Below are 26,146 nucleotides of genomic sequence, written 5' to 3'. Positions count from 1 at the left end.
TGTAGAGAAATACTATATTGTTGCAACTGCCTGGTGCTAGCAGTGAACTATGCTTCATTTTACAGTGCCAATTCTTCCTTTCTCCACTTCCATCCAGCATCTGCAGTACTTACCTTTGTCACACCAAGATTTACTTTAACTGGAACTGTGTCAGGTATCCCCAAAAGAATAACAAACTAAAATTAACCTATAATCGTAATGTGAGCCTGAAGGCATCCACTTGGTGGGAAACAATTCACCTTATATGGACACACATGCATAGGGAAATATTAGAGGGATATTTGAAATTCCAGACCTCACAACTTCATTAATCAATGAGTAAATCAGTTAGCAATCAGTCATGCTCTTTTGCTGTGTGACTTAATCCTTAGCTTGAACTTGCCATTTCCTGATCTTTTGTCATTCTAGGGCCTGATGCAGTGGTCACTGAAGATACCAGCAAAACTCTTGTGAATCATAGGGGCTGCAGCTTCAAGTCCCTGAATCAGGCCTTTCCCTTCCATTTCTTAACAGTATTTTGTAAGTAAGTAAGTGAAATCTGTCAATAATAATAAGTGCTTAACAGTGGAAGTTATAGACATGTGTCCTTCAAGGTTAAAAAAACCACAGCTCAAGAAATCCTTGCGGTTCTCAAGTTGCCTTTTTCTCTACTCCTTTATTTCAGCCACCTGTCTGTAGGCTGGAAGTTAGTTGCTGATGAGCCTGAGATAGGGATGGTGCAGCCAGTAGGACCGGCAGCTAAAAATCTCATGTATCTCTGGTATATAAAGACACGCTATCCCCTCCCTGAGGCCTACCTAAGTTAGAACATAAAGTGCAAGTACATACAAGTTAAAAATAATGAAACTTCTCCAGTCTCCAGGAGCTACTGAATTTGACTTCTGCGAACAGATATTTCGATGTAAATATTCTCCCAAACCTAACTTTAAACAATCCTGTTCTGTCTCTGCTAGATGTGTTTTGTTAAAGCCTCTTTTTTTTTTTTACAGTAAAAAATTCTCATTGAAAAAAAAGATTAATACATGTAGTTTAGGGAACAACAAAAAAAAAGAAACAACAAAAACCAAAACAGAACAAAACACACACATACATAGTTTTCACTAATAATAAGGCAATAATTTCCTGGTTTGCATTCTGACCCACCCGAGGGCAACTGGTTTGGGGCTGGGGGAGGGGAGCAGAGCTGGGTGATTAAAGGGTTAATATTCAAATGAGAAATTTGCAAGGCCTGCATAATGGAACTGCCACCCTGATAACAATAGGAATTTTTAACAATATCGAGCCTTGTTAGCAAGAGAGTTACAAGCATTGAGGGCAATCAGTGTGTCTTGTCAGTTTCTTTTTATCTACCATCTCCAACCGCCAAGGAACCGAAATGAAGCACTTTGGAATTATCAATTTCAGCCACATTTGCATAACAAAGCCCCCGAGGAAGAGGCATGATAAATGTGAAGGACTCCTCTTGGAAAAGGAACTGTCAACCGCGCCCCGAAAGATTCTCCGACCGAGCGCATTCACGGGGATTGTAGTCAGCGAAAATAAAATGAAAGCATTAAAGAAAGTCATTCTCTCAGAGAGAAAAATCTCCCCCTCTGCACAGAGAGAACTGGATGAAATGACATTATGCATATGAAAATGTCCAGAAAGATGTTTGATTTATGTATGCATTAGATGCAAATTCCATTACCGCACGCGCGCTGTTGTGTGATTTGGCTCTGAACACATCACTGCCCTGATCAAATCTGATCTCATTAATTCCGACAAGGAGAGAGAGAGGGAATTGAGAAGAATTTATGGCCTGGACACTTGAAAGAAGTAAATTGTAATTCTGTTTAAAGCTGTAGCGAACCTTTTAAACACCTTTTATTGTAGAAAAAAGCACTTACTTTTATAACACTGTTAGAACTTACTTAATCTTGTACTTGGAACTTCTAGTCCTCATTTAAAAAAATCTATGACCTTGTTTGGTGGGGGGGTAAAAGGGGGGGGGGAGAGACAGAGACAGAGAGAGAGGGAGCAAAAAATATGCCTGTCTTAGACTGAAATCCAGCAGAAGCATCATAATAATATGATCAAAGAGGACCTATTGACTATCTGAATAATCGTGTGAAAATTCTGCTCTGCTGGTGTATGTTTATTTTTAAACAATCTTTTAATATCCTCAAATAAAATGTCAAATACTTTACAAGTGTTTTTATGGGACGAGATAGACATTGCATGCTTAAAAATGTTATTAATTGTGATCTAGATAAAAAATGAGCACATGTTTTATAACAATATTCTCAAGCACTGCAGTGGTGTCAGCTAAAACTGATATGTGTTCCATTCTGAGATACAGACAATTTAAAGACAAAAAAAAATCCATATCTTTGCTAAAAAGGAAGTATATTACTGCAGAGGGAAAAAAATGTTTCTTACATTAATAAAGATTCTTATCCTTGTTTTGCTCCTGAGAAAGACCTTAATAACTCATTTCCTCCCTTCATGAAAGATAATCACCCTTCATGGGTGAGATATCCTGTATTTACTTGATACCAAGTGTAAAACTGAAATAGTGTCTCAATATGTTATTGCATTGTATAATCAGTGTTCCTCCCCCAACATTCATGAACCCCTAGGGTGCTTCATAGCCTAGAATAGTTTCATTTCTGTTATGCATCTTCCGTTTTAGTGAGATATGATGAAGTACCTCCCCAGCAAAGGAGAGGAAGAGAATGAAAGGAAAAAAAAAAAAAACAAGTGCCCCTTGATTCCTAAAATCTTAGTTGCCTATCACGATTCATTTACAGAGAAATGAATGATTTCTTCAGTCTCCCCAATGAAGCCTGCAGCTTTCTTTGATAATCTGCTCCAATTGAAGGAACTGTTGAGCAAATTTTACCCAGAGAGATACGGAAAAGTTATAATTTATTGTATATATAAACACAAAACAGTAACTTGTAAGTAAACCATGTGAACACAAAACTTGCAGGTAAACCATATGAATGTATTTTAAGCATCATTCACATTTTCAGTAGTTAATATTGATTTCTTGCAGAGGTTTTTTTCAATCTTTCCACGTGCAAAAACTATGTTTACATATCCAAACACAGAAAAATGTTACCCTTTGAAGTGTTATTTTAGTATTTTTGGCTACCAAATTCAATCATTAGCTTATAAAAAAGGGAACGCAGACCTGATTTATGTAGAAATTTCAATGGAGTCCTAAGTATGCATTCAAAAACCACATTGCAGAAACATGCAGACATTATAATATATAAATGAGTACAGATATATCCTGTCATTTTATTATTGTGTCCTCACTATGTACACATTTCTGGAGAAGTATTTGAATGTGCTTATGTACACATGAAAAATCACAGAGAGATATATTTTGCAAGTTTATAATAAAGTGGGCATTTGTTAAGGTGAATATGAATGCTGCTTTTTGACTGTACTAAATCGAGTACACCGAAACATTCAGTGTGCATTGTGCTGAGTGCATGAAACAACTTAGCAATTTGTATATCTAAAACATAATTATGTATGATGAAATGTTTATCAGGCTGAGAATTCTAAAGAAATATTTCTTCTAAATAAACATTCTTTCCATTATTAACTAGAGTGTGGATTACTTTATGTCTAAGGGAAAAAAAAATCACCCAGAATTTTCTTTGCATGCAGACTTTCAGAAAATTAGAACAGTGTGAGAGAAACTGTAATTGCAAAATTTGGTTTGGTGTTTTACATAAGGTTATCTCCCTCCTCCTGCATACCCTTTAGCATATCACTGAATGCATTTTATTAAAATATTCAAGCCACCTGTCCATTTGAAGCTGTTTCAGTTATCACCCAAAAATAAAAGCAGTTTTGTACTTCAGAACGCAGGGACCCAGAAAGAAGTTTCCACTACTGGTGGCTAATTAAGCTAACTGGGCTTGCTTGTCCCTTTAAAAAAAAAAAAGAAGGAAAAGAAAAAAAGCCCAAGCCAAACCACAACAACAACAAAAGAAACCACATCCTTTTTGCCACCCTAACCCCTCCTCCTGCTCCCCCCAAATACACACAGAGACACACAGACTTCCCTTCAATGAGTGGTTCAGGCTCTCTGATTAAGGTCGTGCCGTTTGTTCATTACTGGCCTGGCTAATGTGATTGAATTGGAACAATACCTTTGAACTCCTTGGCTCTGATCTGCATACTAATTGACTCTCTTGTCCTTGGCAGTGACCTTGACAGGCTTTCCACCACTCTCAGAATGGCTGACCAGTTTCTTATCAAAAGTTCCTAGTAAAAAGAGCCCCATCCCCAAAATACGAATTAGTCATTTATACTACTTTTCTCTGTATTCATATTTCCTTATATACCATTAGAAAAAGCAAAATTGCTACTCCCTAGCTCCCCCTGGATGCTTATTAATACTTGAAAATCACAGTGTCACTTTAAAGTACTGAAACAGTGACAGCATTGTTTTGAAAGAGTTCATTGTTGCAGCTCAAAACACATTTTACACATATTTTCAGGTGGCTTTTTTCCTTGTTACACAAAGGGCTGCAGTTTAACTCATGGACCTTTACATGGTTGTAATTTTTTTTTTTTTTTTAATACAAAAAATAATCTTGGTTGTAGCCTAAGAAAACCGCACAAATTAGTTTCCTTTTCAGAATTTACATCAGCATGCTAACGGTCTGCATTTCAACAGGTTCTGTAGTAATAGAAATACTATGGTTTCAAACAAAACAAAACCAAGCCATGCAGAACGCTGCATCTAGAAAATGCCAGGTTTAAGGTAGTGAGCTAAGGATTTTACTTTTTTATCTCTAGGGCTCTTAGACCAATGTATTTCTCAAGAGAGACATGATTTCTATAGAGAAGACATTATTAAGGACTACACCAATATTTATGAAAAAACATTACAGGAGAATATTCTGACTGGAAAGGGGAGGTTTACTTCACTTTCACTGGAGTGGACATTTACCTTGTGAGACAAGTGTCAGCCTTGGTGAACTTTTATTCCTAAAGTAATGAAGTAATAGCTAAATCAAACTAAAATTATATATCACCATGAAAAAAGAGATGGAAAGCATGCCAATAAATGTACTTTGTCAGGCGGTCAGTGAAGATCCACTTTAGAAAAATTTATTTTTTTTCTTTAATACTCATTCTTAAGGCGAAATCTATTGCAGGAAAACAGCTGGAATTTCAAACATTTGATAGCACTTTGCACTTTTCTAGATTCTCAAAGGGCTTTAGAAATATGAAGGAATTAATATGCATTATTACCAGGTGAAGTATTATTATGGAACATTAATAATGACCTGCAAATATACAAATAGTAAATCAAACTACAAAAATTTTAGCACACATTTTTAATGCAATTTACATTTTTTATTCTGCCTGGGTAACCAGATCAACTGTTTTGAAAAAAGTCTCAAAACAGAGGTTTCCACTACTGAGAATTTCTTTTTAGTTTTTAATGCAATAATATCCAAGTACTCAGAGAGGGCAGAGCTCACAAATTTGGCATCCAGTTCAAAACCGTTACAGAAATAAGCCATAAAACTCAGATCTCGGTCCAAACTTTCCTGAAAATTCAAGAGTGGCCTGGTACAAAAATTCCAGTATGAATTCCAAAATTTTATTACAAAGGAACATGTGGGGCTTGGGTTAGTTTCTATGACTGCTTCTGTTCAACACAGAAGCATGGAAACAGGCTTCTCATCACCCCACTCGAGTCTGCACACATGCCCTATCTGCAATGTCCCTGCGCTGCTGGTGAAAGCCAGCAGGGGTGTCAGGACCTCAGAAGGTGCTGAAACAGGAAAGGCAGAGAGGGCGAGGTGCAGAGTCCAGCATCTGCAGACACCTGCAAGCAGCACCCTGCCACAGCTTTGGGGCTGAGAAGAGGCATGTGCAGGTAGCTGAATCTGTGAACAAACAATCTCCACAGCACCATACAAGCGACGCAGGACCAAAGAACACATTTTTGAAGGTATTTTGGTGCCTAAAACACATACAGATAGTTATAGGTGTTTTCAAATGCATTTGGGCCTAATTCTCATTGACTTCAATTTGCCTTGAGACCCTACAAATAGCAGCTGAACAGGTGAAATTGGCATTTATATAAGTTACCAATCAATTTTTCTCACCAAAAATAGCACTGCTTATATAAAAATTTAACATTTCTGGTATTCTGAGACCTTCCTAAAGTGTACTGTACACTAAAACAAACCAGGTGTCCCTGTAGCAAGAAAGCATGTGGTGAAGTTTTTTTAGCAAGGGTACTTAAAAAGGAAACTGCAAAGGAAGGGTTAGATAGAGAGAATGTACCCTATGAAACAAGGCTCTTCTCACTCATGGATTTTATCTTTTTTCCTCACAGTTTGTCCATCCTTGGTTTTAGGACTCAACCAAAAGCTGGTATGCCCATCACTGTCACAATTTAATTTTATTTAAGCAGCGAGCACCACCTACTGCAGGGGAAGATTGCAACCTATTTAGTCAGTACATCAATCACTTCCTATAATAATTTGTTTTCCTAAAGCTGTTACTGCTGAAGTTCTGACCAGACCTATGTATAGCTTTCATGTGAGATAGGAGCTGATCACTGTTCAAAATGAAGTTTTTGTGAGCTATCTGTAACACATCTAGGCCTTAGATACTAACCAGCTAAAGGAAAATGAGACAGATCTAATAAATTAACCTGGTATAAAAAGCCAGACTTCAGACAAAGGCAGCTAGTGGGAGAAATTAGTTTATGCTACTGTCCGTACTTCATCTGTGACTAAAACATTAGAGAAACCATTCGCTGACTGGGGTAGCAGCTGTTCAACTCCTTAAAAAAATAAATAAGTGAGCTTTAGCATGGAGTTTGATACACTTCTATGTGACAGATAGACTTGGTTCAGGAAAAAGGAACGGAGGGCACAAAAAGTCTCTCCCCTTTCCCATATCAGAAGACTGGCAGGGGTTCTGACATCACTTATGTGGTGCTCAGGCACCCTCTTCTCACTTCAGATGAAACCCCCTCACCTGCTCACCTCTTATCAGTTCCCTTGCAGCTGCCACTGCCTGCTCACCTAGTTGCTCCCTAACCTGATTCAATGAAAACTATTTCCTTAACCTGCATCGTTTGGCTGCTTTGGACTAGAAAGTCATTCTGTGACTCATGCCAGTAGACCCGAGGAGGCAATAACTTTCAGCAGGAGCCTGGGTGTGAGCTGAGGGGATGCTTAAGCAGGGAGAAATCAGGGTACCATCTGCAGCCAGAACAGGCTGTCTGACTGCAGCACGGAGCTGTTGCCAAGCTATGCTAAGTTACACTGGTCACAGAGGTTCCTCAACAGCTTCTGTCTGTAATGGAAAGACAGAGGGAATCTGAGCTCTGTCAGTCCTGGTCCTGCCATCACAGTCAGGATGAAAGTAAAGACCCTCAGTACTTCTGAGGATGAGGCAAATAAAATGCTCAGTTAAATGCCCCACTGGGCATTTACAGTAAGATTGCACATGCCTGCGTGTGCAACTGTATGCAACTGCAATGTATAGGCTAGTTGATATGTCATAGAACTATTAAAAGAAAAATGCCAATATAACCAAAACACCTGCAAAACAATATAGATTTCTGCTTCAAGAACTTACTGTTTTTTTACTTGCAGCTGACATGCTGTTGGCAGAGTAAGACAGAGAAAACCATCCCCTCCAATCCCATGATAATGACCATTATCCTGATTTTTTGATTTTTTTCAGAACATTTAGCAATATATATATGCAGAGATATGCTGATTATAAAAATTAATCCAAAATGTTCTGTATGCTTTTCTGTCCAAGAAGAGTACAAGAAAACTAACATGTGACTGCTGTGGAAATGCATAGAACAAGACACACAGCAAGTGTGGTGATGAACAAGGTATAGTAACCAGAAAGAAAAGAACATAATGAAGTGAAAAGTATTAATTATTGATAAGATAAGGGACAGATAATTACCACACTTCATATCTGCCTACCTGCTATAAGGACAGAGAAGACATTTTTTAGCTAATAGGTAGAGTGGTGGGTGTTTGCTCTTTTGGCTCTGTAGGCAGGTTCCCTTCTTCCTTGCTGGCTGGCACTGTCATACACAAGCTATATTATTCCAGGTAATTGTCAGTAGTCTATTGAAATCACTTAAATAACAATAATAATAAGGATAACTATTGCCATCAGATCTGATCAGAATATGGGTTAAAACAAAAGTCCAGGACTAAAATACATCCCTCAGCTTGGACATTTACTATAAGGAAGACAGATAATCACATGAAAAGAGTCCATTATTTTACTTCAGATAAAAGCTGTGGTGAGAGATTTATAGCCAGCAGCAAACTTTAAAACAACTGAAACCAATGAGAGAGCAAATACCGAACAGAATGTGAATACTTGCATGCAGAACTTAGTATATACATTACATGTACCATGCAGAGTGGGTAAAAAAGCTTAAGTAAATTCTGAACATTTACCTTCTAAACAGAGAGCTGAGGCATGTCTCAGTACTGTTTTTGCTCTTTTCCAGTTTTATTCCATCCCTTGCTGTACTGCTTGTGTCCACTCATGCAGTAATTCCTTATTTAAGAGGATAATATTTCTCACCATTTTATTTCAATCACAATCCCTTAATGACTACTTCTTTGTTAATTGAATAAAGACTTCTATATTTACCATTTAATCTAAAAGATTAGCATAAAATCATGTGACAACAATGTAACAACAGCAAAGCTGAACCTCAAGGCACAAACTATGCTGTTAGTTATCCATGACACACTGTAATGAGAACATTCATAACAAAATCCTTCTTAGTGGTAATGCACCTGTCTTCAGGCCTGCAACATATTTGTTGTCTCCAAGCTATCTTGATAAATGTCAAGTTGGTTTGCATTCCTTTTTGTTTAAAAGAGGTGTTAAGTTGGTAGGTTGATGGAGAAAGCTTCTACATAGGTTTCTGCACTTTTTTTCTGATATGGTAGGAGATGAGCTGACAGTAGCCAAGAGATTCTGGACTTCTGATGACAGTCCTCTGACTTGTCAGCCTCTAGTCGGATATGAATCTGCCGATGTTCACATTCATGAGAAATGCCACGTTCATGCCCAAGAAACCAGTGAGCCACTCTGCTGCAAAACAAGAGCCCGGCTGCCAAAGCAGTTCAGTGATGCTGTCCTCCAAAGCGCCAAAGCTCTTCCTGCCTCTGTGAACTCAGATAACACAGCAGGGATCCTACTAGTTGCATGAGAGGACTCTGTCACTGGGACCATGCATTCACTTACTCAGACTCCTCTCAAGAGCCACAGCTTGGCTACGCTCACCTCATGCAAACGGCTGAGGAGTGCTGAACCCATGTTTGGACTGAAGGACCAGCCAGACCACCTTTCTGGATCTGTGTTTACTTGCTTCAGAAAGTCCCCCTCTCTTTTTAGTGTCTTATGTTGCCCTTTCACTGAGTGGAGGCACTAGTTAGCAGTACAAGACAATCTCTAACTTAACAGGTTATAAAAGGTGCCATTTTTCTAACATTTCTTGTTCCTGTTGACAAAGCAGAAGACTTAAAGGGCCTTTCTCCATATTCACAAGTTCAGTGATTCCCAGACAAGGGATTGTGACCTCTGGTGAAAGAGAATTCAAAAATGAGAATTCAAAAATAAAAGAGATTCAAAAATTTAAAATGCAGCAGCTTTCAGCTGACAGGCTGCAGCTGAACAGGGAAGTAGACTATGGTCTTTGCCAACATTCAGGTGCCAGAAAATGGGTGCTGGCAGCTAAATCACTTGCCTACCTGAAACAAATTTGTTTTCCCTGAAGTACCTACTGTGAACACAACTGCCTAAAGATACACACTGTAGGCTGAAGGTGTGGCCTTTTAGTCAACTATTTAAAAGTGAATTTGAAGGAAAAACAAACAATGTCAAAAATAGCAACACGGGCACAATGAAAATAGAGGGCACACACAAAAGCAACTATCTCTAAACCAGTTCTCTTGACTAGGTTTAGATTAGGCATCTCTGTTCCTTCAACAAAATTCTTTTTCTAGGGATCATCAACCTTCAGCTTTGTTGGCCAGGATGGTCCACAGGCAGTCTCTTAAGGGTGCACAGCAGGGATCACATGGCTCAGGAGCTGGGAGACAAACACATCTTTAGACGGACACCTGTGAAAGGCAGAGGTTCCCCCACCTTCCACACTGAACAGGGGCTGAGAAACTATGGCTTTGTGCAGAGAGATGGTACCTCCAAAAAGGTGATTGGCAGCATCTTGCTTCTGTGAAAGGCAGTATCTCCCAGCTCTTGCTGAGTTTCAAACAGCATGCTTAACTTCTAATTTGGGAAAGAAAAATACCATCTGGCACCTCAACTTTGAAAAGTTGCCAAACCTTGACTTACTCTCTGAATCTTCCCCAGGAAATCATGGGAACTACCTACCAAGGAAATCATTACAAAGAGTGAACAAGGCTCACATGAACTAGCTGCATGTAATCTATCACAATATATCTTTAAACAGAAAGTAACTGATTTTTGGGGCAGTTTAGTCAAGCAGTCACCTTAAGAACTTGCTTGAGTCTCCAGTTCTGTCTCCAGCTGGAAGCTAATGAATCACAACTGCAAATTCTTGGTGGATTTTCAGAATAAGGAAAAAAAATCATCTTTTCTAAATTAAGAAACTGAAGGTGACAATTTTAGAAGGAAGGCTAACAATGAGCACTGCAGTATCATGCTGGATAGCACCAGACAACACAAGCATTTGATTCATGTTTGTGCTCATTAGAGTCTTATTTGTGTATTGTTAAAAATATTCTTTTTTTGGATATAAAATTATTTTAAAATAAAAAACATCAGAAGAGTCAGTTTCTCAGAAGAAAATGCATTTATGTCAGGGAAAAGATTTTTAAATTGCAGCCAATGAAGAATGAAGAAATTTAAGAAAAGGGAAAATCTGGGAGGAGAAATACAATTGTTGTTCTTTACCACCTCATTATTTGTAACCAGTGGTATGTAAACTTCATATTATAATACAGGATCAATTGAGATGCAAATGTCTGAGCCTTAATTGTATACACGGAAGAAAGAAAACAGTGAAAATATTCAAGCATGCTTTATTTTGCTATTTCTATGTCCTCCAAGATGTACAGCAGCAACAGATCACCTGGGTAGGTTTAAACTGAAAAAAGCTAATAAATGCCATCACAAATACTATGTGCAAATTGAAAACCATAGAAATATGCATTGTATTATAGTCAGACTGTAGCAAATTTGTAATATTATTAGTTCAAATTATTTCAGATTAGATATGTTCTATAGCTATCGTATATATCAAAGTCGCTAAAGCATTGAACTCATCCCTATGTTGCTGTACTCAAGTAAAACTTCTTTTGAATTCAAGCATACAAATTCAAGCCATTTATGTTTTTAAGTCGCATACATGTATCTGTACAGAGATGAATGTATCTATTTTTTCTTTAACAATATGCTGAACAAAGCTCAAGTGTACCAATTTTAGAACAGTCCATTTCTTTAGTCTAATTGTTAAGTCACTTTTCCATGGGGACAGACCTTCTGCTCAAGTCTCTCTCTCTGTGATTCAATATATGCACAGTTCTCATTATGCTAACTGGGGCTGTGCTTGTAGCTGGGTGCAAAATTCACATGCCTCGTGCAAAGCCAGATATAACATTTTGCAACACTGAGTCCTGACACAAGGTTTTGCAGACATTAAATGTCCTTCCAGAATCTGCCTAAGTACCAAAATCCCTGTGTCTCAGTTCACTGTATTCCCATCCCTCCTGTTTTTTCAATCAAACCATATATATAGTTTGCTTTTATAATGATGGCTCAGGCCAAAGCTCTGTCAAAGTCAAAGGAAAGATTCCCCATGTCTTTGACAGGCCCTGGAACATGCTGTGTTTCCTTTAGCCCTTCACGCCCCACATTCCTGCAATGCCATGGGAGACTATTATGAAAATTGACCCCATGGTGTAAACAGTGCTACAGAATTTTCTCCTGTGAAGTCTTTTCCTTCCTTGCCTTGTGTGCAATTATGTGAAGTTCAGCATCATTTCAGCACCTGTATAGCATGGAGGGGGTCAGTTTCACCCAGATATTATCCATGGGAAAGGAAAAGTTTGTCACTTAGGCTGTGCTTCATTGTCTAAATTCAGTTTCATTTACAGGCACCATATATATATCACATGCATACTCAAGATATTTATACAGTTTGGGAAAAGGTTGTACACTTTAAAGGCCAGACTACATGCAGACATGCATGTGTACGTCCTAACTTGGGAAGGCCTTGTTGAAGACAGCACGTCCAAAGTGGGTCAGTCTTCTGGCAGTGGGTGATGTCAAAGGTCAGAGACTTTCTATCTGGGCTGGTAAATACAGAGAGAGCAAGGATGATCACTTCACTCCAACCCATGGCATCTTCCTTCACTAGAATATTTCTGCTGTGAGAAGGAGCTTGACGCTCGCTCCATGCACAAGTGAACTGGAATAGTGCTTGACCATGGAGGTGGAGAACTCAAAGCCAGGCCTATTCCTGGCTACATCATCTCTGGAAAATCACTTCCGTGTTTTCACAATGACCTAGCAGTGCTCAGCTGACCGGCACATTTGCTGCAATACATCACTAAATTGACACATGTCCAACATGGCCAGAAAAAGTTGTAGACAAAAGCCTATGAGAATATATCATATCCTGCAGCAGCATTAGGAAATGTAACATACATCCAAATGTGCAAAACATTGCATAACTGAACTCCCCACATGAACAGGATCCTTTTATCAAAGAAAAAAAAAGGGTGAAAAAAAAGTAAAAACTTTCTGACTTTCGTTAACCTTCTCTTGTAGTTCAGGTTATTTCTTTAATGCATTTATCTGCTTTAAAATTGTCTCCTTAGCCTCTCAAGGGAAACCAATATAATACACCATCACATTTCTCACAGGAGAAAAAAGAACACTTACTCTTAATAGGTGGCAATTTTGCCAGATGTTATTGACATAGTAAGTGCGAAATTTCAGTGATACTAAATGCAAAGTGCAGAAGATTAAAGAACAATGGAACAAAGTGCAAAATGAAGTTTAAAAAGCAGCAGTGTCAAAGTCAGAGAAAGTGTGAAAAAATTACATTTTAACAACACTATTAAGAACAAGTTTACTAATTACTGTAACTGGCACAAATTTAAAAGTGCCTTCCTTAGACTCAGTAAAGTTTTTTAAAGTGCGATATTTCTTTTCTTGTCAGCATTTTTTTCTTTTCTTTATGCATTGTAGTAGCGACATAACATTACTGTTACTAAAACAATGACACTTGGAGCTCTTTATCTTTCACTTTTTAACCCTTTCTTACTGAGTAATATTTCTACAGATCCTTCTACTTGAGCAGGGTAGTGAACTCCAGAAAATGCTTTGATAACTAATACGGAACGGTTTAAAATAAAGACTATGGGATTGATTCAGTCATGCTTTACACATTCATCCTCTGACAATAATGAAATTTACACACTAAAAATGACTTCTCATTAGACATTTGGCAAAATCCTGTTTTGCTGTTACGAAAAAGAAAAAAATCTATACAATGTGCACAGTTTCCTCAAATTCAATTACCCACTAAAATACAATAATAAAATATTGCAGTTGAGGTGCTCCTGTTCTATAAATCAGAGAAGCTCCACTGCTCTCACTGGCGTCATACCAAGCTTGAAGAACCCCATTTCATTTGTATTCTTCATACTGTATTCACAAACAGGACCCATTTCTCACCTGGCAGCTGTACATGGACCTCTGCTGAATCTGTTGCAATCACTCTTTGTTCAGCCATCAACCCTGATACTGTGGCCCGTACAGTCTTCAGAGATATTATAACCAGCAGTAGCACAGCTAAGACCTAATTATATAATCATAAAAACAAAATTTGAATGATTTCAAGCCTATGAATGACCAGGTCTGCTTTGGTTCCTAGAAGTGATTGCTCGTTGTAGCAATGCTTCAAGGAGTTCAGAAGTCCTTGCCCTGAATGGAGATGTAGCCATTCACAGCCATCTATTGCCAGAAGAAAATCTCTAGTGTGGAAGATAATATCCTCCCTCCAATCTGTTCTGGTTTTGTTTTGGTTTTTTTTTTATTTTTTGAAGACCCTAAAGTGCCTTAGATTTCAAGGAAAATTCTTAGGCCAAAATCTAACACAAAAATCCTATGACTGAAAGTAAAAAAAAAGATCCAGAATATATCCTTAACATCACTAGTTTTATATATTTTTTCTCTTTATTCAATTTCATTATTCAGTGGGTACATCCAGATTGCAAATGGAAACATGACATCACTGTGAAGTTCCCATGGTACTTTGATGCAGAAAATTCGGACAGAAACAGCACTTGGAACCTGCAGTCCATGGTAGTATCTGCCCAAGCCCAGGGTCCTTGAACAACTCAATGAATACCAAAATACCAAAACTTAATTTCAGCATCTCAAAAGTGATATATACAGCAAGAAAATTCCAAGCACAGCTCTAGTAGGCAATCCCAATCACCAATTACCATCTGAGAAAGGATTTAATTTAAAGTGCATTTGAAAATGCAAGTAGCAAAGCATCAAGATTTACTAAAATACTATTACTCTCTTGTCTGTGACAAGGGAGAGTTAACACTGCACAGGATGCAAGTAGCTTGCACTAATTATGGTTCCATTAGTGGGAGTTCTTCTAGTATATCAATGGCTACCCTTTTCATGGAAATCTGATATTATGCAGCTGAATACATCTGCACAGCTTTCTTGAGGCACTTTTCTTCAAAGTGCATTTATCATACCCATCTATCGCCACTTTTCCACCTCATGACTCCACTTGACTCAATCAAATAATTTGCGAACTAGAAATAAACTCCAACAACTTAAAAAATTGTATACTGTACAATTTGATGCAAAGCCTAAGGCTCTACCCTCTTGAGGAAGAAAAGATGGGGCATGGTAGATGATTCATTTGCCAAAGGATCTAATCCTCTCTAACAAAAAAACCTCAATGTTTACGAAGTTATACAGAAAGAAACCTACTGGGATTTTTTTTTCTGTTGTAGAATTGGAAGGAGGAGGCTAAAGTGGCATCTTTTCCCATAAACGTTCTTTTTAAAGCCTCAGAAAACAAGTAGAGATCTTGCACCCTGATGTTCAGTTAATATCATGCAGTTTAATATTGTGAGCACTGAAAAATTGTCTATAGCATATTTAAATGGAAACATGTTTTTCTTCTTGTATTGCGGGTATAGTTTGCTCGCTTCTGCCTTGAGCAGAATGCAGGTGATGGTGCTCATGTCTTTCACTGCTGTTTGCCAGAGCTCTGCAAGCATTGGCCTGTAGCAGTGATGTGTGTTGTCTTTCCCTCAGGTGTAAGCTTACAATGAGTTTGGTATGTCAAGTCTGCAGTGGCCAGTAGCCATTGGTTTCACTGTATCAAACAGTAAATAAATGATTACCCAGATGACTACAAAATCCTCAGCGGGCCCTGCTTGTCCTTGCTCCCTGGCTAATGACCTCAGCTTCCAAATTTTAAAGCAGTTATTTGGTGTTAAAATACTTATTTTTCTGTCCTTTCCTGCTATTTTTTATGACAGTTTTGTCACATCTGGGGGTCCATGTCAAAATCATGCTTTGTAATCATTATCTTCTATGTTCAAATCCACAGACAGCCTCTGCCGTGGCCCCGAAGTTATTTGTGCTGGGATCCTGCAGGAAGGTACGCAGTGTGAGAAGTGCAGAGAGGGCAGTCCACCTCTCAAGACTTGAGCAAGAAAGCAGGAACTATTTTCAAGCACTTTCAGAATTTCAGTGTGACTCGAGGTGAGTTTCTTTGGCTTCTCAGTTCTCTATTTTCTTTCATCTTCAGACTCAAAGAATGACCATATTCTTCGCTCTATTTTGAAGTGGTTTTGGATTTCATTAACAAAAATCATGAAAGCCAAAATCTATTAATTTTAAACTATTTCTGTAGTTTTAGCATGGTAGTTTGTAATATTTATGTGTTAATCTATGGGCTCAGCTGGACTTGTAACCTACATTCTCCATTACTTCCAGGATTTTAGAGCTGTGGCAATATTATGTCTTCACTTTTCCATTAGTTACAAAAAAGATACACCTCTAGAACTTCTTCCAACTAGTTGAAGAACAGGTGATATTTTTTTTTGTATTTTCCCATTATGGATTTTTTTGTTTAAATTTTGTTTCAGTAAGTTCAGGGTAAGTTTGCCAACCATGACTAATGTTGAACCATGATGTCAGGAAGGGGGTGGAGGGTCTTTATGTGACTTGGTATTTTTGTCTTGACATGTTTGTGCTAAAAGAAAGTTCACTGTCTAGGATTTTATCACATTCAATTATTGCTATCAGCTTGTGCATTCAAGATTTATTCCTAAAAACTGCCATTAGAATAATTTGTACTGCCTCTTCCTTCTAGACTGGCAATAATTTCCCACCCATCTCCCCCCCTCTCATCTCCTTCTCACCTACTGAGTCTCTTCCAGTTCCCTAGGGGAGTTTCATCAGAGCTATATAAACCTTTACTATATACTTCTTTTTTTTTCCTCCTACTGCGCTATTAATGGAACTCTTTGATCCCTTGCTAAACTATAGTGGACTTCTCTGAGATAATATATAATCTTTTCCTGGATTTACAGGTGTTCTGCAAGTCAATAAAACTGCCTTTTAAAGTTAGAACTCTGTAAAGAGTCATCTCTCTAATAAGCATTTTGTATGACCGTCACTATGCAGTTTCTTTCTACACTATAGTCAGGTTATAGTACATCCCCTCATTCTTCTGGAAGTGCTTCTTATACTACTTTGGGATAGCTGAGGTCACACACTTAGACTGTGACATACTTTTTTTTTTTTTTTTGGTGATTCCAGAGAAACTGTTAGAATACCATAAAGATTCTCTTCATTTGTCCCTATTTTAAGAAACTCATAATCCAATTCAGGCAGAGATAGAGAGATTAATAATCAACAAATGTAGATGATGGAACTTTAACAACAAATTTCAAAGGAAGAGAGATACCATATGAGATGTGGTAAACATCCTTCATTCAGTAATTCTACTGTTTTGATAGTATACAAATTAAACGTCTCTGATTCTAGTTCAGCATAGCTAATAAAATGCAACATCATTCATTCTCATGCAATTGCATCTCAAGATGACAAACATCATGAATAAGACTTCAGAAATTTTAATAGTTTGGTGCTGACACCACAGCTCTGCAGCTTTCCCAAATCTGGACCAGGGGACTCAAACAGCTGACAAAACATACCAGAAATCCAACCACTGCTCCAGAGTCAATATCAGCTGTTAAACTGCTAAGGGTGGTAAAATGCTCATACTGCATATGAGCAGCTATCACTACCTGTCTTGTAAAAATTATATTAAGCTCTCTATATTATTTTGATCGTTTCAGTGTGGCTATTAGCATTCTCCACTAGAAGCAGACAAAAGTTACTGAGAAAGATTGAACGAAATTTTGGAAACAGACAAATCCAAATTTTACACTTTCTACTCTTTTGAAGGACACATGGTACATCTTTCACCTTTCTTACTGATTACATTATAGCAGATAAGTAAATCACTAAAAAATCTAAATGATCACAAAAATTTCTGATTTTTCTCACCTTTTATTCTACATTCATTTCAAATTCAACAGTAAACTGTTGCCACAACTGGCTGCATGTGCTCTGCCCATGCCCCCATAAAGGTCAGAGTAAAAGGAGGGGAGTGATAACAGAAAGCTCAGCCTCGTATAATCTGTTCAAATGATCAACCACACTTATTTATTCACATGGGCTAGACATCTAAACTCAGGATGACCTTCATACTTCTGGGCTTCAGTAAGGAGGAAGAACTATTTGAGCCTCCAGAGAACTCCACAAGACATTGATTTAAGGCTCCATTTTTAGAACTGTTTGGAAATTAATATAAAGATGCATTTTATCATACTTGTGCTAAAACATTACGTTTCTCCATTTTGCCAGCATGATATGAGGCGATTAATATACACTAGTAAAAGAGTGCTGCTTTCATGATTATTAGGCTTGTATATCTTCTACAGTCATTACAGCTTTTATACCTCACAAGAAAAACATTCCAGTCTACTTTTCCGCCCTGAATTTGCATGAAATTGGCACTTTTTTCCTAGAAATCCCCATGAAATTAACACTTTTCCAAAAAGGTCACCAAAAAATTTATAATACTCTTTTTGCTGCAGTATTATTTACTGCAACAAGTTGTTTTGAATGCCTATTTTTCAATACACCATTGAGAGATATTTCCAGTGTGATGGGGAAGTGATAGGCTACAGAAATAGTTGAAATTTGCCTTCAGTTATGTGCCTGATTTGACAGCTTCTTAGACCTCTACCAATAGGTCATTTCTACATTAACTTCTCTGTGATGTCTTGGAATGGGTAAGAACAATTTTGAGACAGGAAAGAGAATAATCAGAAAGTTTTTTGAAGATGTATAGAAAATGCAATTGACTTTTATTTAAAACTGTATCTAAATTGAGTGTAAACTTTGATGAAAGACATGGATAAAATTTACCTCTCTAAGCCCTTATCATAGTGATTTAAAGGAATATAAAGGGGGCAAAACACATGACATTACTTTCCAAAAGAAAGAGTTTACTGTGTTTAGATTCCTGGAGTGTGTTTTTTTGTAATTTCAAATGCAAACTTAACTTCTAATTTTGATTTTGATAATTACAGAATGGTATCCGATTATAAGAATTGTTGCATACTCCTATCTTCAGTCCAGATGAAAAATGCTTTTTAGTTAAGTGTTTGCATAGTGCATTGGAACAGTAGAAGAGAGAAGTCACTGTGGACTTGGTTAGTAATGAAATGTTCTTTGAATGACTGAGATAAAAAAATAAAATATACTTCAATATTTACCTTCCCGAATGATTTTTGTTCTTTTAAAATTTTAAAAGTACTTTTCCCTCCAAATTGTTAGATGAAAATACTGTCAGGTCAAACTTTTTCTGACTGGCATTTTTGTCAAGACAAATCTTATTCTAACTAGCTTTTCTTTAGAGTCTGTCCTGCAATGCTGCTTTTCATCAAAACAGCTGCTACTAGGAGAATGCTGAGGCCTTCAAAAGCAAAGATTAATGGATCGGGAAAGACAAAGCCTTATAGGTGTGAAAGGCAACTCAGGCCAAGAGAGTATAAGCTGCATAGTCAGAAGTGTAATTTTTAAATGTGTTTTGTGTTCTGTCTTTTAAAATGAAACAGGGCAACAGATATGGGAAATAAATATACATAGAGGGATGATAAAGGGGAATATAGGAAAAGAGGAAAAAAGTATAAAACTGAAGAGGAAGGAGTTGCATTTAAGGGTAATTGAGGAAAAAGCACAGTGCAATGAGCGATGGACTAGAGGCAGGGTTAGTACAGAGGGGTAATAGAATTTATTAAACCAATTGGCTTAGTCAGAAAAGAACAGATGAGCTTTCAGGCATGCAAGCCCTTCTTCAGATGTGAAACAGCAGGGAATACAATGAAACTTTTCAGGTACTGGATCCCACCCACAGACAATGTCAGAACCCTGACTGGCAGAGGAGGCATAGATTAATGACAGGTGACACCATCTGAATTATTCAAAATACTGACGCCCAGAAAGTATTAAGATACCACCAAGTTTAAGACATGTTACTAAACCTCTTGGGCAAGGACTTGGATTAAAAGAAGGTAGATTTTGGGGGCTGTTCTCATTTCATTAACTTCTCACTTTCCTTTTGAACTTTATTTGGGAGTTAGCACCAGTTCCGGGGTTCTCCTGCAGTACGGCTAATGCCGTGATGCCTTAGGATTTTAGCTTCTGTATTTTTCATATATCTGCAATCTTGTAATTCTTTAGTATATAACTCTAAGCTCCATATAGACTGTTAGCTACTGTTCTCCCATTTTGGTCAGACAAAGCAATTTCTCTCTTTGCCTGGAAACCAAGGACACCTGTCTCAGACCCTGAGAAACGTAAACAAAAGTGAGTTGGTGGGGAGCAAACTTGGAGTAAATGACTTCATTACCTGAAGCTGTAATTGGAGGATTAACCCCCAATATGCAAATGGACCAAACTTCTAAAAGTATGAAAACCCGTGACCTGTCATCTGTTTTTGGGTGTAGCCCCTGGGAGGGCTTCATCTGCCCAAAATGTACCTGAAGGCCCTTCAATAAATATAACCACTTTTTATTCTCTTAGTTTTGTCTAGCCTGTGTTTTTAGGTAGTTCCAACAAGGCATCAGCAGCACAAATTGCTCTTAGACCCACAGCTGAGCCCCTAAGCAGGGCAGCACTGTTCTGTTCTCTCCTTTTGGTGGGAGAAAGAGAAGTGCTCTCAGGTGGATTGTGGAGAGCAGCTCCAGCTCCCATATTAACCAAACACAATCAGGTGGCGCTGCCCAATTCTGTAAAGAACATCTAAAGAGAGGCATAGTAAGCCCAAGACATGCAATATAAAGCAGATCTATTCCATGAGGGGTAGAACAGAAGGTTGCATAGAGAAGCAAAGCACAACATTTAGTGTGCCACAACATTCTCAGTTTCACTTTGGTATTATTGTTTAGCCATTGCCCATCTTGAGAGTGATGGTGTCATCACAGAGTTCAAGTTCCCCACAGATTGTTTCTCACAGATGAACAGATGATCAAGTTTTGTTCCCAGTATATAGTAGGGGCACTTGTGCATAAATATATTTAAATAGGGGTTGATGGTGAAGGATGCCAACCACCTGGAGCACACCTGCATTCATTAGAATTTGGGGTTTTCAGCAACTGCCAGGGTCAGAGTATCTTTTACTGAACTCACTGTAATGAGGACAATATCTACCACCAAAGACCAGGACTTGTAGTACTGTCAAGCTGATCCTTTGATTTCACTTTAAACTACAACAGTAACAGCAATGTGTTACAGTGACAGACTGTTTCCCAGCTACTATTATTGTTGGAGCAGCTCCTGGAGGACCAGCAGGTCAAGACCCTCTTGTACTTGGTGGTGTTCATTATATACAGTAAGGCATAGTCCCTGTCCCAAAAACTCCAGAACTAGTAAGCTGACACACATCTTAAGTATTTAATACACTTTCTGTACCAACATAAATACCTCACTTGCATCAAGGTGCTACGAGATACAAACCAATGTCTCATACTGTAGTAATCTAAACAGTAGTCTGAATATAAATTAATATTTCTCACAGTCTTCCTTTCATTTTTAAGAGGACTGGATATTGAGGGGCTGAGAGAGGTGTCTGCCATATGTGTGTCTATTAGTAACACAAAAGGTTTTAACAAATGGCAAGCATATTATTGGTAAAGCAAACAAACCTATTGACACACATAGGGGAAAATTCTGTACTTACATGTACCCATTCAAAGGATGTGTGTTGACTTCTAGAGACTTTTAGAGAATGGAAGACTTCTTCCAGAGAATAGAAATACTGTGCCTGAAAGAATCATTCCTAAAGAATTCTGTGGGAGCAACGATGGTACATCTGGGACAATAGCTATTTCTGTCATTTAGATAAGTCCATCTTCTTTCAGAAAAAAAAAAATGGGCCAACTTCTCTGAGTCACACGGCTGCAAACCCATTAGCACTGTCACATTTCAGAAATGCTATTATGAGTGCCTCTCACGCTGACATCATTCACTGTGTATAATAAAATCATCACCTTTTCTCTTGGTCAGGCCCACAGCTCAATAGGTCCTTTGGTTTCTTAGCTTTCAGTTTTTTTCCCCTGTAAGAAGCCTGTATCCAAATTCAGCCCTTTCCTGTGTCTTTAATGGTCAGGTGGTTTTTTTCTGACCGTATCTCTGAAACACCTGCCCAGGCCTTTGTTTCCTTTTACCCTAAATATCTTGTCCACTACAGCTCTTCTTTTCTAGCCTCCCACATATTCATATCACCACCTTCTCTCCACAATCCTCTACAACTAAGGAACATCTGCCTTGCCTTTCAGTCTAACCTGATGTATCTTTCCCGCACCTTGAATTCATCAATCCCCTGATTATGACATTTAAGCTCCTTCTTCCTATTTCAGAGCTTTGCTCTCCTTATTTATTCAAGTTGGCCCTTATTGAACCTCCTCCCCACCACTGGCAGCAATTCCAGGTTTGACAGCTGACTCCCTATTTCTCTGTCAAACTAATAATGGTCTCTTCCTTGCTACCTTTTTTTTAGCCAAATAGCAAGGCCAGTGCCCTATTTTTCTTTTAAATTCCTTGTCAGTACATTCTTCTAATGAAATGCCCACATGGAAAAAGTGCAGTGAAGGCTGGTAAAAATGCTGGGGTGGGAATTGAGATTGAGAGATTACTTTTGCCTAAAGCATTCAGAGCAAAAGATGCAGGTTCTTCCCCTCCTTCCTGCTCACTGAGGATTTGCAGAGCTAATTTGCAGAGTGTTCTTGACCACTGCCCCATTCTGACCAAGCTTGTTGCCTGCAACTTTACAAAATCTATCAGCCAGGACAAATGCCAGCTTGGACTCCATCCCCACATTGCCCCTCAAATTTGAAGCTGAATGGGTTTTAAGTGCGGGCAGAATTTGGTCTGTTTCCTTAATTAAATATGGTCCTGTCAGAAAGCTCTTACATTAGCTGGGGACAAAAAGAAAAGGAGAAGAAAAATTAAATTATGGAGAAAGGGCTTAAATCAGAAAAAGTCATTAAAAAAGACATCATTAAATATATGGGAATTTAAGCAGCTTTTAACAAAGAATGCAGCTGGAAAGAAAGCCCAACTGTATTTTAAAATCTGACAATTATGTTCTGCTTTATAAATCCTAATCTTTAAAGGACAACACCACTGTACATTGAGGAAAGCTAGGGAAAATTTCTCATGCAAAGTCAATGACAATCCTAAAATTCAAGGGCAGATAAGTCTTATGTTTATAAAGTGCTATCCATCCACACTTTCATAATATATATTTGCAGAATCCTAAATCATCTAATAGTATAATAAAATGCATGTTGGCTTAAGAGCCAGCATCAGAATGTTGCAATAAATTAAGTTCTAATACCGAAGCATAGCTATACTTACCTATGCACAAATATGCATTTGCACACATACAGAAAACATGGGACCAAAATCACAAAACAAAAACCCTGGTTCTATATGTCTGTATGATCGCAAAACTTCCAGCCATATACATGCAAGGTGAACCACATAGTGCAAAACCCAAGTCACACATAACTTCATACTACATTCTGCAATGTTCCTCATGAGTTCAATTAGAACAGGTACTCTAGCACTAAGTGAATATTGCATAAAAATTAGACTAATATTCAGATTCAGAAATTGACTACTACTGATTTTGCCTAAATATTGTCATGACAAAGTTGAAATTATATGGACCTTATATGTATTTCATCAGCCTTTCTAACCACTCACACACTTTTAGAGTGGTCACCATTAAAAATTTTAGAGCTTAATTTTTCCAAATAGCTAGCATTACTCTGCTTTTATGGTATTTTCTACAGTTAGTGTATAGAATATCTAAAGAATATTACGATTAAGTTACTGACTTGCAATGCTATTTATAAGAGTTTTAATGGAAGTTTCTATATTCTGTCTGTTGTAAAATTTACAATATGCTAACTTGTTTTCTCTGTATTAAACAGACTGCTCTAAGAGTTTCCACATGCCACCAGTACTTGTAAAGAGACTATTACTGTGGGAACTGAATAGCACCTCAATGTACTCTATGTACAGAAATGTATGCTTTTATAACAAAAAATAGCTGGCTAAGGCCAGCACTTTTTCCTCATTTACTTTATATTGATATATGACAATCCTGATAAGAAAGAGATAGACCTGCCATATTTATAATGAATCATTTTATAATCAAATATTGTATATTAACCTGGTCTCTGGCCAATCTAGCACCTGGCTGCCAAGTTCATAATTACACTGCTCTACAGTGAGGGGTATGAAATAAATTAATTTCATGCTATTTTTGGTCTCACTCTAAAATACATTTATTAGCTGGCTAGTGTCGACAACAATTAAATTTTGTTAAGTCGGGTCTTGATTTTCCCTATTTAAATTCTTTTTGATGTTTCTTTGCTCCATATTCTCAAGTCTGATCCATTTTTTGTACTTATTTTACATGTTCTTTCTTTGCTTAGTGATTTTATACTTTACAGGCTTGTTTCAACTTGTTCTCTACTGAGAACTTCAAAATATATATATTTTTACACCAAATCCAACAAGTCTAAAGCTAAAATCAAGAACATGCTTAATATAAAATTACATTTGGATTGCTGATTTCTATGGCACATCCAGCTGTAATGATACTTTACTTATCAATCCCTCATTTTTAATGTCAGACATGTTATGTTAAGCTAGCTTGTTCAAGTAATGGATTTACTGATTAGTTCCTGTTTTGGTCTATAATTGTTCAATGATTTCCTCAATATTAGCTTAACCAAAAAGCTTATATATAATTCTTTGCAATATGCTTGACAGAAATACAGAAACATTCATGAGAAAATCACAGTTTAAGTTAATCAATAAAGGCTTTATCAAGAGTTTTTATTTATAGCTAATGCAAATGTTAAAAAAATGTTACAGCCATTAATTATTAGCAGTTTTTTTAAAGCACAAAGTAAGAGTTGAATAAATGTACTTTAAGACACTTAAAGCCCAGGCATTCTTTTTAAAATGACTAGCTAAAGAGCCCCTTGGGCTGTCTTTTTACTGCTTTACAAAGCTCTAATAGCACTTTTTCACCAAAGACACACCCCTTGAATCCTCTGAGAGATACAATAGCATAATTGTTCTTTTGGGTTTTAAGGCCTTGACATATCTGTCACTGAAAGAACAGTGAATAATAATACCAGAACTATTTTATGCAAATTCCACTTAGAGGTTTCAAGATTTTTGTGAGATGGATCTTGCCTCCTTGTTGACAGTTTTATTGTCACATTAGCTTTACATGAGAAAGTGGTAAAGTTTTCCTCTTTGTTAAATAATACCCCATTTTAAAATCTTTTAGATAAAGTTAAAAACAAATACAAAAACAATGAGATGGAAACATCAATTTGGAAAGGTATCAAAGGAGAAAATAGTAGTCACTAGTAAGAATTTTTCCCACTAGCTTTCATTTTTCAAATTATAAATCACACTCATTATGTGTAATATGTACAAAATGAATATTTACTTGCATATATGTGTATATTTACACACACATATAGGGTTATGAATAAAACATACCAGGATGTGTATTCTTAGGCTAGTCAATGAGGAATGGCTCATATCTCAAGGTCACAAAGCTACCAAATACTTTCTGTATATATATATATGTTCATAGGCAGCTGATTGTATACAAACTAAATGCATACTAATATATTGCAACTCCTACATTCAGTTGGCAGAGAGGAGATGAGAGAAGTATATGCATACTTCATAAAAGATGCTGTTAGGTCAGTTTTGCAAAATCTCCTGAGATGCAGAGGTGTGATGAAGGTGCCACCCAAGATAAGAGTGACAAGTTTAACCCCAGTCTGCAACTAAGCACCACACGGCCCCTCACTCCCTCCCTCCAGCTGGGATGGGAGAGAGGATCAGAAGAGTAAAAGCAGGAAAACATGTGTTGAGGTAACAACAGCGCTGATCAGCAGTGACTAAAACATGTTATCAACATTATTCTCACCCCAAATCCAAACCACAGCACTGTACCTGCTACTAGGAAGAAAATTAACTCTTTCTCAGCCAAAACCATGACAATATCTAAGACACATTCACAAATACTCATAAATACAATACTTGTGAATGTATTGTAGATGGATCCTGCAGCCTGTCTACTCCAGTAGCAAACAGGTCTCTACAGAATTTACAAAGAAATCATTCTGCAGAAAAGTTTTCTTTTTCAGCTACAGTGAAAACAATTCTGCATTTTGCCCAACTGTCCTGTTCACTAAGAAATAACTTTGATCTGAACCAGAAGAGTCTTAAGATTTACATGTAAAAGTATCCTCAGAATTCCTCAGCCCATGGCTTTAGAACCAGTCCAGTCTAGACCCAATTCGTGTGTTTCTCTTCTTAAACTGCACTACAACAAGAACAGCAAAAATTACTATAGAAACACAGGTTTAAAGAAGAGATGCCACACACTCACTTTTTTGTG

General features: G+C 37.5%; 1 long non-coding RNA gene across 1 annotated transcript in view; it reads right to left on the bottom strand.

Annotated features, from left to right (window-relative positions):
- The window catches only part of LOC121674073, a 34,313-nt gene extending 25,744 nt beyond the window's left edge, over positions 1 to 8,569 (bottom strand). Inside the window, exons 1-2 of the long non-coding RNA XR_006019440.1 lie at positions 8,472 to 8,569; positions 4,152 to 4,266 (exon numbers count right to left, since the gene is read on the bottom strand). This is a non-coding gene — a long non-coding RNA (uncharacterized LOC121674073). The remainder of the gene's footprint in view (positions 1 to 4,151; positions 4,267 to 8,471) is intronic.
- Positions 8,570 to 26,146: the final 17,577 nt, after the last annotated feature.

This window comes from Corvus kubaryi, unplaced genomic scaffold (assembly GCF_017639235.1).
Source record: "Corvus kubaryi isolate FWS band 111438036 unplaced genomic scaffold, C.kubaryi_AGA036_p1.0 66, whole genome shotgun sequence".
Classification (NCBI taxonomy): Eukaryota; Metazoa; Chordata; class Aves; order Passeriformes; family Corvidae; genus Corvus; species Corvus kubaryi.
Note: the sequence above shows the minus strand (reverse complement) of the source record. Positions and strands in the feature narration are given on the sequence as shown.